Here is a 13452-nt window from a genome sequence, read left to right as displayed (position 1 = left end):
ATATTAACTCCTCTGAGAATGGCATTTTAAGGGGTTGTTGTTTAGTTGTTAAGTTGTATTTGACTCTTAAGCGACCCCATGGACTATAGCATGCTAGACTCCTCTGTCCATGGAGTTCTTCAGGCAAGAATACTTGCCATTTCCTCCTCCAGAGGATGTTCCTGACCCAGGGATCGAAATCTCTCCTGCATTGGCAGGTGGATTCTTTACAACTGAGCCCCAGGGAAGCCCTTTTAAGGGGTATTTAGTATAATTTGACTTCCCTGGTGCTCAGATGGTAAAGCATCTGCCTACAATGTGGGAGACCCGGGTTTGATCCCTGGGTTGGAAAGATCCCCTGGAGAAGGAAATGACAACCCACTCCAGTACTCTTGCCTGGAAAATCCCATGGACGGAGGATCCTTGTAGGCTACCATCCATGGAGTCACAGAGTCAGACACAACTGAGCGACTTCACTTAAGTATAATTTATTCAACATGTATTGTATAGGTATAGGAATACCAGTAACTGACAAGAGACATGTTCCTGAAGTCAAGTGATCATAGAAAAATATTTCAGCATACAAAATGCCTGATGAGTTTATCAGATTGTAAGGAGATGTTTCTTCCTCTTTATTTGGACAAGTTGAATTTTGGAGTTGAAATTTGTCATCTTGGTCAAGAAGATACTCTTGCCGTCTTGAGAATGACCTTTTATCTACTCTTACCTTGCAAACATTTTGTTCAGTGTTCTATATCTATTTGTAGTCATTCAGTCATTTAAGTGATATTCACTAGAAAATGATCCTTCGCCAGCCACTGTGCTAGGTTTTGGGAATATAAAATCTCTGTGCTGCCTGCCCTCATGGAGCTCTGAGTCTGGAGTAGAAGACAGCACTGAACAAATAGTTATATCCGTGTCTTATTCATGTTATAAAAGGGAAATGAATGGTGTTGAATGAATGCACATAGCAGAGAGATTAACGGGGTCTTTGCTCTTTTACTTCACCTCCAGGGCAAAGGTCTGCATTAGATTCCTCCTCCCAACCCCCAGTGAGGATCATTCTGCCTAAAATAGTAACTTGTATAGAGTAGATGCTCTATGGTATATTTTGTGGACTTAAGAAAGAATTGACAAATTATAATTCTAAAGCCCTGAGTCTGTTTTAGAGCAAAATGATACATTTTTTCTTTTGTGTCACAGTCAGTTTTATCATTTTTTATTTACCTATTTTTCTACCTCTAGAGCCACAGGTTTGCCTTGGAAATGAACAGAGATCATTCTCTCATTTTTGAGATTGCATCCAAGTGCTGCATTTCGGACTCTTTTCTTGACTATAATGGCTACTCCATTTCTTCTAAGGGATTCCTGCCCACGGTAGTAGATAAAATGGTCATCTGAATTAAATTCACCCATTCCAGTCCATTTTAGTTCTCTGATTCCTAGAATGTCCACATTCACTCTAGCCATCTCCTGTTTGACCACTTCCAATTTGCCTTGACTCATGGACCTGACATTCCAGGTTCCTACGCAGTATTGCTTTTTACAGCATCGGACTTTGCCTCTATCACCAGTCCCATCCACAACTGGGTGTTATTTTTGCTTTGGCTCCATCCCTTCATTCTTTCTGGAGTAATTTCTCCACTGATCTCCAGTATCAAATTGGGCACCTAGCGACCTGGGGAGTTCATCTTTCAGAATCCTATCTTTTTGCCTTTTCATACTGTTCATGGGGTTCTCAAGGCAAGAATACTGAAGTGGTTTGCCATTCCCTTCTCCAGTGGACCACATTCTGTCAGACCTCTGCACCATGACCCATCCGTCTTGGGTGGCCCCACACGGCATGGCTTAGTTTCATTGAGTTAGACAAGGCTGTGGTCCATGTGATCAGATTGGCTAATTTTCTGTTTGCCCTCTGATGCTCTCTCTCAGGGCCTACTGTCTTCCTTGGGTTTCTCTTACCTTGGATGTGGGGTATGTCCTCTCGGCCGCTGCTCCTGAGCCGCTCAACTGCCGCTTCACCTCTTTCTTGCTTTGTCAGTCAAGGTCAGCTTCTATTACTTACAAGTAAGAAAGAACCTGGCTGGGAGCATTTGATAAGTCTGGCTAGTCTTTGAGCTCTCAGCTCTAGTTCATTCCAAGAAACTGTTTCCATTTCCCTCTCTCCTGTTCTCCCACCCTTCCTAAGATCTTTCCACTATAGCATATTGTCAAGACTTAGGATAGTAGTTCTTTGTTTAGTTTTCTGAGAAACCTCCATACTGTTTTCCACAGTGGCTGCACCATGATACATTCCCACAAACAGTGAAAGAGTGTTCCCTTTTATCCACATTCTTGCTGCCATATGACCCAGCAATTCCACTCCTGGGTATATATCACAAAAAACCAAAATCACTCATTTGAAAAGATACACACACCCCAATGGTCATAGCAACATTATTTACAACTGCCAAAGAATTACCAAAGGATGGAATCAATCTAGTGTCCATTAATTGATGAATGGATAGAGAGGAATGGATAGAGAAGATGTGGTAGATAATACACACACACACATATACACAATGGAATACTACTTAGCCATAAGAAAGAATGAAATTTTGCCATTTACAGCAATGTGGATAGGCTTGGAGGGCATTATACTAAGTGAAATAATTCAGACGGAGACAAATATTATATACTACTATTTATATGTGGAATCTAATACTGCAACAAGCCAATGAATATAACAAAAAAGAAACAAGACTCACAGATCCATAGGGAACAAATTAGTGGTGAGCAGTGGTGAGGGAGGGGCAGTAAGAGTGGGAGAGTAGGAGGTACAAACTATTGGGTCTAAGATAGGCTCCAGGATGATTGTACAACATGGGGAATAGAGCCAGTATTTTGTAACATCTGTAAATGGAAAGTAACCTTTAAACTGTATATACAAATTTAAAAATTAAAGAAAAAGAAACTTGGATTTTAAACAAAACAAGCAAAGACTCAGTACAGTGTCATGGCTCCATCAGTATCCTGCCTGAGCTCCAGTCTTAACTCCCCTAGTTACTTGATATTTGAATTTTGCAAAGGTTACCAAACGTCTCTGTGCATGACTTCCCTTCTCTGTAAAATGAAGACAATGGTGATATCCATCTAAGTCACAGGTTTACTGTAAAGATTAAGTGAATTAATGCATACCCGAAACCCTTACAGTGGTACCCAAGTGCTCAATAAATGTTAGCTAATATGCTGTTCTTTCCCATAGTTCCCACGTCTTTCCTTTCATAATGCTTTTCACAGATTGTAATTAAAGGCTCACAGGGTGGTAATTTGATTAAGATATGTCTTCCATATAGGCTGTTAAGCTCTTTAAAAAGAGAGGCTGATTATTTTGTTCACTCTTATGGTCCCAATTCCTAACACAATATATATTTATTGAATAAATGTGGGATGGATGTGTTGTTGCTGTTTAATCACTAAGTCGGGTCTGACTCTTAGAACCCCACAGACTGTAGCCCACTAGGCTCCTCTGTCCATGGGATTGTCCAGGCAAGAATACTGGAGTGGGTTGCCATTTCCTACTCCACGGGATCTTCCCAATCCAGGATCTAACCCGAATCTCCTGTGGCTCCTGCATTGGCAGGTGGGTTCTTTACCACTGAGCCACTGAGGAAGCCCCAAGGATGGATGTGGATCCCTGAAACCTAAAGTGATGCTGTTCCCACCTCCAAGTGTACTGATGCAGGGAGGCTTCAGCAACATCCGGTGTTTCTGGCAGCCTCACCCTAAGGCCCCTGTCTTCAGTGATTTATTTTTCTTGACCCACAACTGACCCTTTCCACCAGCACAAACCCTGCCCCAGATACTGCACTTCCCTTGATGCCCTGCTTTCTCTTGTTCTCAGCATGGAACAGCTTTGTGCTGACTCTACATGCTCTGAAAGCTATTTGGAGACAGATGGGAGGAAGAGAAAAAACAGATTTCATTCATTGCCCTTCCAGACTCAGAGAAATAACAAGAATAACAGTACCAACAAGTAGTGTTTATTGAGTATTTACTATAAACTAGGCATTATAAATAGAGCTTTATATTGATTTAATACCCACCACAATCCTTGGAAGAAAATGCTATAAATAATCCTCATTTTACAGAAAGGGAAAGTAAGTCCCAGAAGGAAAGAAAAGAAGGAAGGAAGAGAGAAAGATTGTCTTCTGGTAGAAGACAATTTTATGTGCTGAGAACTTTGGTTCTTATAAGAATTTACATAGTATAGCGGAGGTAACTGTAAAAGTAATATTGATGGAGAAACTACAGAAGGTGACTCCAAATGTGTACCTATCTGCTCATCAACTTTATAATTAAATAAAAATACAGCTTTATATGATACCTTTCATCTGCTTGCTATTTACTTCCATCCCCCACCCTAATCTAATCTAAGTAATAGGAACAATGCAGATAATTAAGAAATCTTTAAGCTCATCTCTGGTTAACTGTCATTTTCCTATAAAATATTTATAAATTAGCCTTTGCTTTTCAAAGATTGTTTTTTCAGAGAGTCATAGTTTTTGCTTTGAAGAGTTCCCATGTGCAGGTGGGGCCTCCAGCTTCAGGATTATTTGGGCATTTTCACAGATGCTGTCCGGCCACTGATACTCACCTGGAGTTGTCAGGGGTGGGAGGGGAGGGCTTATTATGCATTTTCTATGTTTAGATCTTCCTGATGTTGTTTTATTTTATTTTTTTAAAGAAAGGGGAAACGGCTGGCGTGCCAGTTCTCTCAGGAACTGTTTAACAGCTAAAGCTGTCCACCAGTTGTAGAGCTTGTGTGCACATCCACCAAACTCTGAGAGACACATTTTCAGAGTTCGTGTGTGGGACAAATGCCAGAAAATCTGCTTTGAATTGCGTCCCGGGAAGGCTTACTCTCTCCGGTTTTGTGGGCCTTGAGAGGGATTCTCATAAGCACTCAGCAGAATCAGGTGGGTGGTTTGGTACTTGGAACCCAGTTGGCATCTACCCCAGAGAGTCTGGTGTGTCTGTTTGCTGTGGTTGCTGAAACAAATCACTACAAACTTGGTGGCTTAAACAGCATAAATGTCTTCTCTCAGAGGTCTGGAGGCCAGAAGTCTGAAGCGAAGGTTTATCAGTAAGATCAGCAACTTCTGGAGGTCCTGAGGGAGAATCTGTACCATACTTGTGCATCAGCAGGCAGGTTCATTACTACCAGTGCCGCCTGGGAAAGCCTGGGTACAAGCCGCTCTACCAGCTTCTCTACTGGCGGCTGCCTTGGCGTTCCTTGGCTTGCAGGAGATGCCTCCAGTCTCTGCCTCTCTTCGCCTTGCCTTTTTCCTTGTATAACTCCTCTCTTTCTCTTTTAAGGGCACTTGTCACTGTATTTAGGACTCACCATTATGCATGATAGAGGCTTCCCAGGTAGCTCAGTGGAAGGAATCCACCTGCAAATACAGGAGAGTCAGGAGACATGGGTTCGATCCCTGAGTTGGCAAGGTCTCCTGGAATAGGAAGTGGCAACCCACGTCCGTATTCTTGCCTGGAAAATTCCATGGACAGAGGCGCCTGGCGGGGCACAATCCATGGGATTGCAGAGTCAGACATGACTGAGCATGCACAGACACATTATGCATGATGATGTCATCTTGAGCTCCTTCATTTACATTTGCAAAGGCCCTTTTTTTCCAAATAAAGACACAGCATGGGCTTTGGATGCACACATCTTTTGTATGAGCATCCAATCAGCCCATCCCACGTGGTGAATTGAGATGGTTTCCCACGATCTGCTGGGATAAGGCTTGGTACGGACTCAGCAGTGGGATGAAAAGGCAACTGATGCTCCTAAGCATGCTGCATCTTCCCCTCAGTCTCACAGCGGTCCTCCATGTCTGAAGCTATGGCCCTCGCATGGTTGTGTCTCTGTATAGAGCTCCTGCAGATATGACTGTTGAGGAGAGGGGCTGATGGAGATTGTCCAACACTTATATGCCTCTAGAGAATGGCTCTGGGGTTGGGAGTTGGGTTTCAAAAATTGTAGTTGCCCATCAGAGCTTATCCTAGGTTTATGAGCCTCAAACTTGATTAAATATAAAAATCACTCAGGGAATTTATTAAGAACAGAAATTCTCCATCCTCAACCTATATTAGTTTGCTAAGGGCTGCTGTAACAAAACGCTACAGACTGGGCGCCTTAAACAACAGAAATTTGTTTTCCCACAGTTCTGGAAGCTGGAAGTCCAAAATTCAGATATCAGCAGGTTTGACTTCTCCTGCGTTCCCCGTTTGGCTTTTGGATAAGTGCTTTCTCGCCGTGTCCTCTCTGGTTTTTTCTTTGTGGTCATGCACCCCGGTGACTCTCTCTTCTTATAAGGACATCAGTCATATTGCTTGACATTTCCTGAACCACCAGGTGACTTGTGATTTTCCAGTGACCAGTTTCCTTCTGGCTCACCCTTACCCTGAAGTTTTAGTCTTCTGGGATCTTAGCTTTCTGTGTGTGAGTTCTCAAACTACAATTCTTTGACACCTATTCCCACTCCAGAAAAGAAAAAAAGTTTCTGATTTTCTAAGATTGGGAAATTTCGTCATGGAAAAGTAGCTGCCATGCCCACCAATCTCAGTTCTTACTTCCTGCTTTGTCCTGGTAAGTCCCTATGAAACCGTCAGCTTTCCACTGTTTGGAAGACTTGTTTAAAAAAATTTATCCAGCACGTTTAGTTATTTTCACTACTTTATTGGGTAGCGTAGTCTTCTGTTACTTGACACATGAAAATTTAGAAGCCTATAATATTTTCTTCTCATCCATTTTTGTGCTTTATCTCTCTTCTTTTTCCCTGTGAAGTTGCTGTCTTTTGCACTGTTGTGGACCTGTCCACTGATTCTTTTCCTGGCAGCTTGGGTCTGTGGATTAGTTTGTTTTGTAGCTTAATAGCTGTGTCACATTCATGGATGTCTTATAGAAGTCTTCGGCAATCTTGAAAACAAAGATTATCTCTTTATCAACTGTGGGGAACTAAATCCCATTGATTCTGAGTGCCTGCTTTCTAGCCCTTTGTAACATGAGATACACAGCATGGGCTTCCCAGGTGGCCCAGCAGGTAGAAGAGCCTGCCTTGCCAACGCAGGAGACCCGGGTTCTATCCCTGCTTTGGGAAGATCCTCTGCAGAAGGAAATGGCAACCCACTCCAGTATTCTTGCCGGGAAATCCCCTGGACAGAGGAGCCTGGCGAGCTACAGTCCGTGGGGTCGCAAAGAGTTGGACACGATTTAGCGACTAAACAGCAACAGCAGCAGTTCATTTCAGTTCAGTTCAGTCGCTCAGTCGTGTCTGACTCTCTGTGACCCCATGAATCGCAGCACGCCGGGCCTCCCTGTCCATCACCAACTCCTGGAGTTTACTCAAACTCATGTCCCTTGAGTTGGTGATGCCATCCAACCACCTCATCCTCTGTCGTCCCTTTCTCCTCATGCCTTTAATCTTTCCCAGCAACAGGGTCTTTTCCAGTGAGTTAGTTCTTCCCATCAGGTGGCCAAAGTATTGGAGTTTCAGCTTCAGCAACAGTCCTTCCAATGAATATTCAGGACTGATTTATTTTAGGAAGGACTGGTTGGATCTCCTTGCAGTCCAAGGTACTCTCAAGAGTCTTCTCCAACACCACAGTTCAAAAGCATCAATTCTTTGGTGCTCAGCTTTCTTTATAGTCCAACTCTCACATCCATTCATGACTACTGGAAAAACCATAGCTTTGTCAAGATGGACCTTTGTTGGCAAAATAATGTCTCTGCTTTTTAATATGCTGTCTAGGTCAGTCATAACTTTTCTTCCAAGGAGCAAGCGTCTTTTAATTTCATGGCTGCAGTCACCATCTGCAGTGATTTTGGAGTCCCCCAAAATAAAGTCTGTCACTGTTTCCACTGTTTCCCCATCTATTTCTCATGAAGTGATGGGACCAGATGCCATGATCTTAGTTTTTTGAATGTTGAGTTTTAAGCCAACTTTTTCACTCTCCTCTTTCACTTTCATCAAGAGCCTCTTTAGTTCTTCTTCACTTTCTGCCATAAGAGTGATATCATCTGCACATCTGAGGTTATTGATATTTCTCCCGGCAATCTTGATTCCAGCTTGTGCTTCTTCCAGCCCAGCATTTCTCATAATGTACTCTGCATATAAGTTAAATTAGCAGGATGACAACATACATCCTTGATGTACTCCTTTCCTGATTTGGAACTGGTCTGTTGTTCCATGTCCAGTTCTAACTTGCTTCCTGACCTGCAAACAGGTTCCTCAAGAGGCAGGTCAGGTGGTCTGGTATTCCCATCTCTTTCAGAATTTTCCACAGTTTCTTGTGATCCACACAGTCAAAGGCTTTGGCATAGTCAATAAAGCAGAAATAGATGTTTTTCTGAAACTCTCTTGCTTTCTCAATGATCCAGCAGATGTTGGCAATTTGGTCTCTGGTTTCTCTGCCTTTTCTCAATCCAGCTTGCACATCTGGAAGTTCACAGTTCATGTACTGTTGAAGCCTGGCTTGGAGAATTTTGAGCATTACTTTACTAGCATGTGAGATGAGTGCAATTGTGTCGTAGTTTGAGCATTCTTTGGCATTGCCTTTCTTTGGGATTGGAAAGAAGACTGACCTTTTCCAGTCCTGTGGCCATTGCTGTGTTTTCCAAATTTGCTGGCATATTGAGTGCAGCACTTTACCAGCATCATCATTTAGGATTTGAAATAGCTCAACTGGAATTCCATCACCTCCACTAGCTTTATTGGTAGGATGCTTCCTAAGGCCCACTTGACTTCGCATTCCAGAATATCTGGCTCTAGGTTGGTGACCACACCATCGTGATTGTCTGGGTCATGAAGATCTTTTTTGTATAGTTATTCTGTGTATTCTTGCCACCTCTTCTTAATATCTTCTGCTTCTGTTAGGTCCCTACCATTTCTGTCCTTTATTGTGCCCATCTTTGCATGAAATGTTCCCTTGGTATCTCTAATTTTCTTGAAGAGATCTCCAGACTTTCGCATTCTATTGTTTTCCTCTATTTCTTTGCATTGATCGCTGAGGAAGGCTTTCTTATCTCTCTTTTCTATTCTCCCTGCTCTGTACAGCAGCAGTGCACAGGTATAATCACAACACCACTTAGGTCAGTAAATTGAGAAGAATCTGCACAATACCATGAAATGGTCAGCTTCTAAAATAGGTGTGTGTCTGAGGAAACCAGATCTGAAAGAGACATGTGTACCCCAATATTCATCACAGGACTGTTTATAATTGCCAGGACATGGAAGCAACCTAGATGCCCATCGGCAGATGAATGGATAAGGAAGCTGTGGTACATATACACCATGGAATATTACTCAGCCATTAAAAAGAATTCATTTGAATCAGTTCTAATGAGATGGATGAAACTGGAGCCCATTATACAGAGTGAAGTAAGCCAGAAAGATAAAGACCATTACAGTATACTAACACATATATATGGAATTTAGAAAGATGGTAATGATAACCCTATATGCAAAACAGAAAAAGAGACACAGATGTACAGAACAGACTTTTGGACTCTGTGGGAGAAGGTGAGGGTGGGATGTTTCGAGAGAACAGCATCGAAACATGTATATTATCTAGGGTGAAACAGATCACCAGCCCAGGTGGGATGCATGAGACAAGTGCTCGGGCCTGGTGCACTGGGAAGACCCAGAGGGATCGGGTGGAGAGGGAGGTGGGAGGGGGGACCGGGATGGGGAATACATGTAAATCCATGGCTGATTCATGTCAATGTATGACAAAAACCACTACAATACTGTAAAGTAATTAGCCCCCAGCTAATAAAAGTAAATGGAAAAAAATAAATAAAATAGGTGTGTGTGTGTAGTAAAGAATTTGATTTTGGCCAAAGAGTAGATTGCCCTTTGTCCTCAGATTCTGGGTGAAAAATCTATTGCTATATGACAGAATGTCTTTGTTTAGGGTGAGGGCTAGTCACACTAGAAGACCGACTCTGTGCCTGAGTGGGGGGCTTTGGGTCACACAGTGTCACTTGACCTGGAAATTGAGTTCATTCACATGAACAATCAGTCGATCATGCCAATATGTTGATAACACAGTTACAATGAAAACTCTGGACACTGAAGCTCAGGTGGGCCTCTGGTTGGCAATGCTGTGTGTGTTGTCACATGTGAGCACCAAGAGGACAAATTGTCCTGACTCCTAGGGAAAAAGACAATGAAAACTTTCTGTTTGAAGTCCATCGATTTCTGATCTGTGTGCCTCTTCCTTTGGCTTATATTAATATGGATCCTTTGCTGAATAAACCATAACCTTGACTATAAGAGGTTTCTGTGTGTTCTAGAGAGTTCTTGTAGCAACTTACTGAAACTGAGCAGGGTTTTGGGAATGCTTTGAACTTGAAGTTGTGTCAGCAGAGAAAGCAGTCTGGTGAAGGACTGCCTCCTCAACCTTTTCATTTTGGCCAACACTGGGCAGTGAGTGTATGTGTGCATGTGTGTGTGTGTATATGCATATTATAACACTGGAGTTGTAATGAGAACAGCCGGAGGCTATAATATATTAATCAACCTTAGATATTTTTCTTCCTTGCACCTTTTTTTAATTGGGGTATAGTTATTTTACAATATTGTGTTGGTTTCTGCTGTACAATGAAGTGAATCAGCTACGTGTATACGTATATCCCTTCTGTCTTGAGCCTCCCCCACATCACACCCATCTAGCTCATCACAGAGCATCGAGCTGAGCTCCCTGCGCTATGCAGCAGGTTCCCATTAGCTATCTGTTTTATACATGGCAGTGCATGCACGTCAACCCCAACCTCCCAACTCATTCCCCCACCACTGGTGTCCACCCATCATTCTCTTCATCTGTGTCTCTATTCCTGCCCTACAAGTAGGTCCACCTGTACCATTTTCCTAGCTTCTATATATATATATGTGTGTGTGTTAATATACAATATTTGTTTCTCTTTTTGTGACTTCCTTCGCTCTGTATGACACATTGCCCGTCCATCCACATCTCTGTAAATGACTCAAGAGCATTCCAATGCTATGAGATTAGAAATCCTTTCATCTATATATTCAACTTGCTGACCATGACACCTTTTCTACTGGTCTTTTAGTTCAAAACCAAACTCCGGTTATTCCGGGGCGGGTGTCCTGCTCACACCCACATGTATGTGGTACTCACCTGCAGTTCTTGTCGGTCTGTGTTTACTTGGCCTGAAACTCTGCTTAAAGAAAGAGAGTGGATTCACAGGAGTGATATTTTTCCTGCATAGATTTGGGACTTCATAAATCACAGTGACAAGAAACGCGATGATGGTTTCTTTCTGTTCTTGAGAAGATTGGAACAGGAGAGGCATGCAGGTTCCAGTACGGTTTTGTAATTTTTCCCAGTGGTAGCACCATGAGAAGGATTCCAGCAGGGTGGCTCCTCAGCCCTAAGTAGGTAATTCTCTAGCTGAGTGTTCCTGCAATGAAAACGCAGCGACATCCACCAGTGTCACTTGGGCCGTTTAGTGCCTGCTGCGGAACTCCTGGCAGATAATGATGAAATTGTCAAGATTTCCTTTTTTGTTCCCTTCCAAGCAGGCAGGGCATCGTTTTTATCCCCCAGTTTAGTACATGAATCAATCCTTTTGTACGTGATTGGTGGGACTGTGCATGCTTTCAGAAACTGGCTTCATACCTGGTAGACTGGCTTGTTGAGCAGTAGTTCTGCAAGTGAGAAAGAAAAAGTGATGATTTTCACATGTCCCCACATTGAATTGTAAAGCAGTCAAAAAAGATTGCTATATTCTTGCCTGGTATTTGGTTTTGGTCATTTTCATTCTTAGATATATGCCATCCAGAAATTAAATATAAGAAGATTATTTAAAAATTTGGTATTTGCAGATTGTGGTTGATAGGGGAGGAGACACATGTGGCAAGGTGGACAGGTAGAAGGAAAAGGAATACTTAGTAAATGTTTTAATTCCTGTAAAGCTTGATGTGCTTGAATGGTATATATTTCATTTTCCAACAATACTTCATTGCAAAAGAATCTGTCCAGTTTGGTTTAATTCCTGCCTTGAGGTCATTCACAGGGCACTCTCTAGGTAAAGCCCCATCCATGCCTCCATGCATAAAGGACAAGGGGTTATGCATCAGTTAACCTGTCAGAAAACTTTTGTCAAAGGAATATCTATAGTAAAAACAATTCCATTTGTCTATGGAATATCCACAGTGAAAAAAAATTCTAAGATTTGGAGATCAACACACGTTCATGGGTATAGTACTTTCGAGAGACCAGAAAAATACAGAAATATTACAGGAAAAATTAAAGGTAGATCTTACTTTGTTGAAGTTAGAAGACATTTGGGTTGAAAGCAATCCCTGGTAAAATTAAAATTTGATTTATTGTATAAATGCTCATTTTCATCTAGCTTATTTAGGAAGAAATTGTGTTAGTAGTTCAATCGTGTCCAACTTGTTGCCACCCCATGCACTGTTGCCTGCCAGGCTCCTCTGTCTGTGGGATCCTCCAGGCAAGAACACTGGCAGTGGGTTGCCATTTCCTTCTCCAAACTTATTTAGGAATATGTCTATCTTATAAAGAAAACCTGCCCTTTAACTTCTGCACCATAAAACAAATATTAGTGAATCCCACAGATAAGGTTTACTTGTTATTAAGAAAAGAAAATGCAAAGATTCATATAACCTAAGAGGATGCCAATTAAAAATGAACTTAATTCTCTGACTAAAAGATAGAAATTAGCGTACTTAGAAAATTCTCCACGCTTTGGTATCTTACTATGGAGTCCATGGATGGGCTCTGGTGCATCCGCAGATGAAATTATATAGGATATTGTGCTTGGGCATATGTGCATTTGGAGCGGAGGTGGTCTAGTTCTTTGGTACCACTCTGAGTTTAGACATGGGGCAGAGAGAATGCCCTAACATATCTGTACCTTCTTAGTCTGGAATAAAAGCACGGCCAGAACCCTGTGCTGGTCCTTTTCATTTTGGAGGTTCTACTTCCAGAATTTTAAAATATATGTTAATTTGGTCATAAGGACACAAAGTAAGACTTGGGGCCTCCTCAGCAATGTTATCACTTTTTTCCAGTTTGTCAGTAAGCTTTCTAGATTATCTTGGAGTTGAATTTAGAAGCTAGTAGTGTTTTTACTGAGTGCAGTTCTAGGGTACTAAGGAGAAACTCTGTATACGTGTGTTTCATATCTGAAAAATAGTAGGTATTGAAAAGACATGTACTGAGTAAATGGATGAATGAATAAAATGCATTTCAAAATGAATGAATCTCCAAATATTTATTTTAATTTTTTAAAGTTACTATATATTTTTTTAAATTATTTAATTTTATTTATTTATTTGCTTTTTGCTGCACTGGGTGTTTGTTGCTTTATCCAGGCCCTGTCCAGCTGCAGCAAGCAGGCTCGAGCGCAGGCTCAGTAGTTGTGGCACACGGACT

The 13452-nt window shown here is 41.9% G+C and overlaps 1 protein-coding gene across 4 annotated transcripts in view; it reads left to right on the top strand.

Annotated features, from left to right (window-relative positions):
• The window catches only part of LOC110127253 (cytosolic beta-glucosidase), a 217055-nt gene that overhangs the window by 107705 nt on the left and 95898 nt on the right, over window positions 1-13452 (top strand). The gene's annotated exons all lie outside the window — the stretch shown is intronic.

This window comes from Odocoileus virginianus, chromosome 21 (assembly GCF_023699985.2).
Source record: "Odocoileus virginianus isolate 20LAN1187 ecotype Illinois chromosome 21, Ovbor_1.2, whole genome shotgun sequence".
Lineage (NCBI taxonomy): Eukaryota > Metazoa > Chordata > Mammalia > Artiodactyla > Cervidae > Odocoileus > Odocoileus virginianus.
This window is presented reverse-complemented; position numbering and strand designations above follow the sequence as displayed.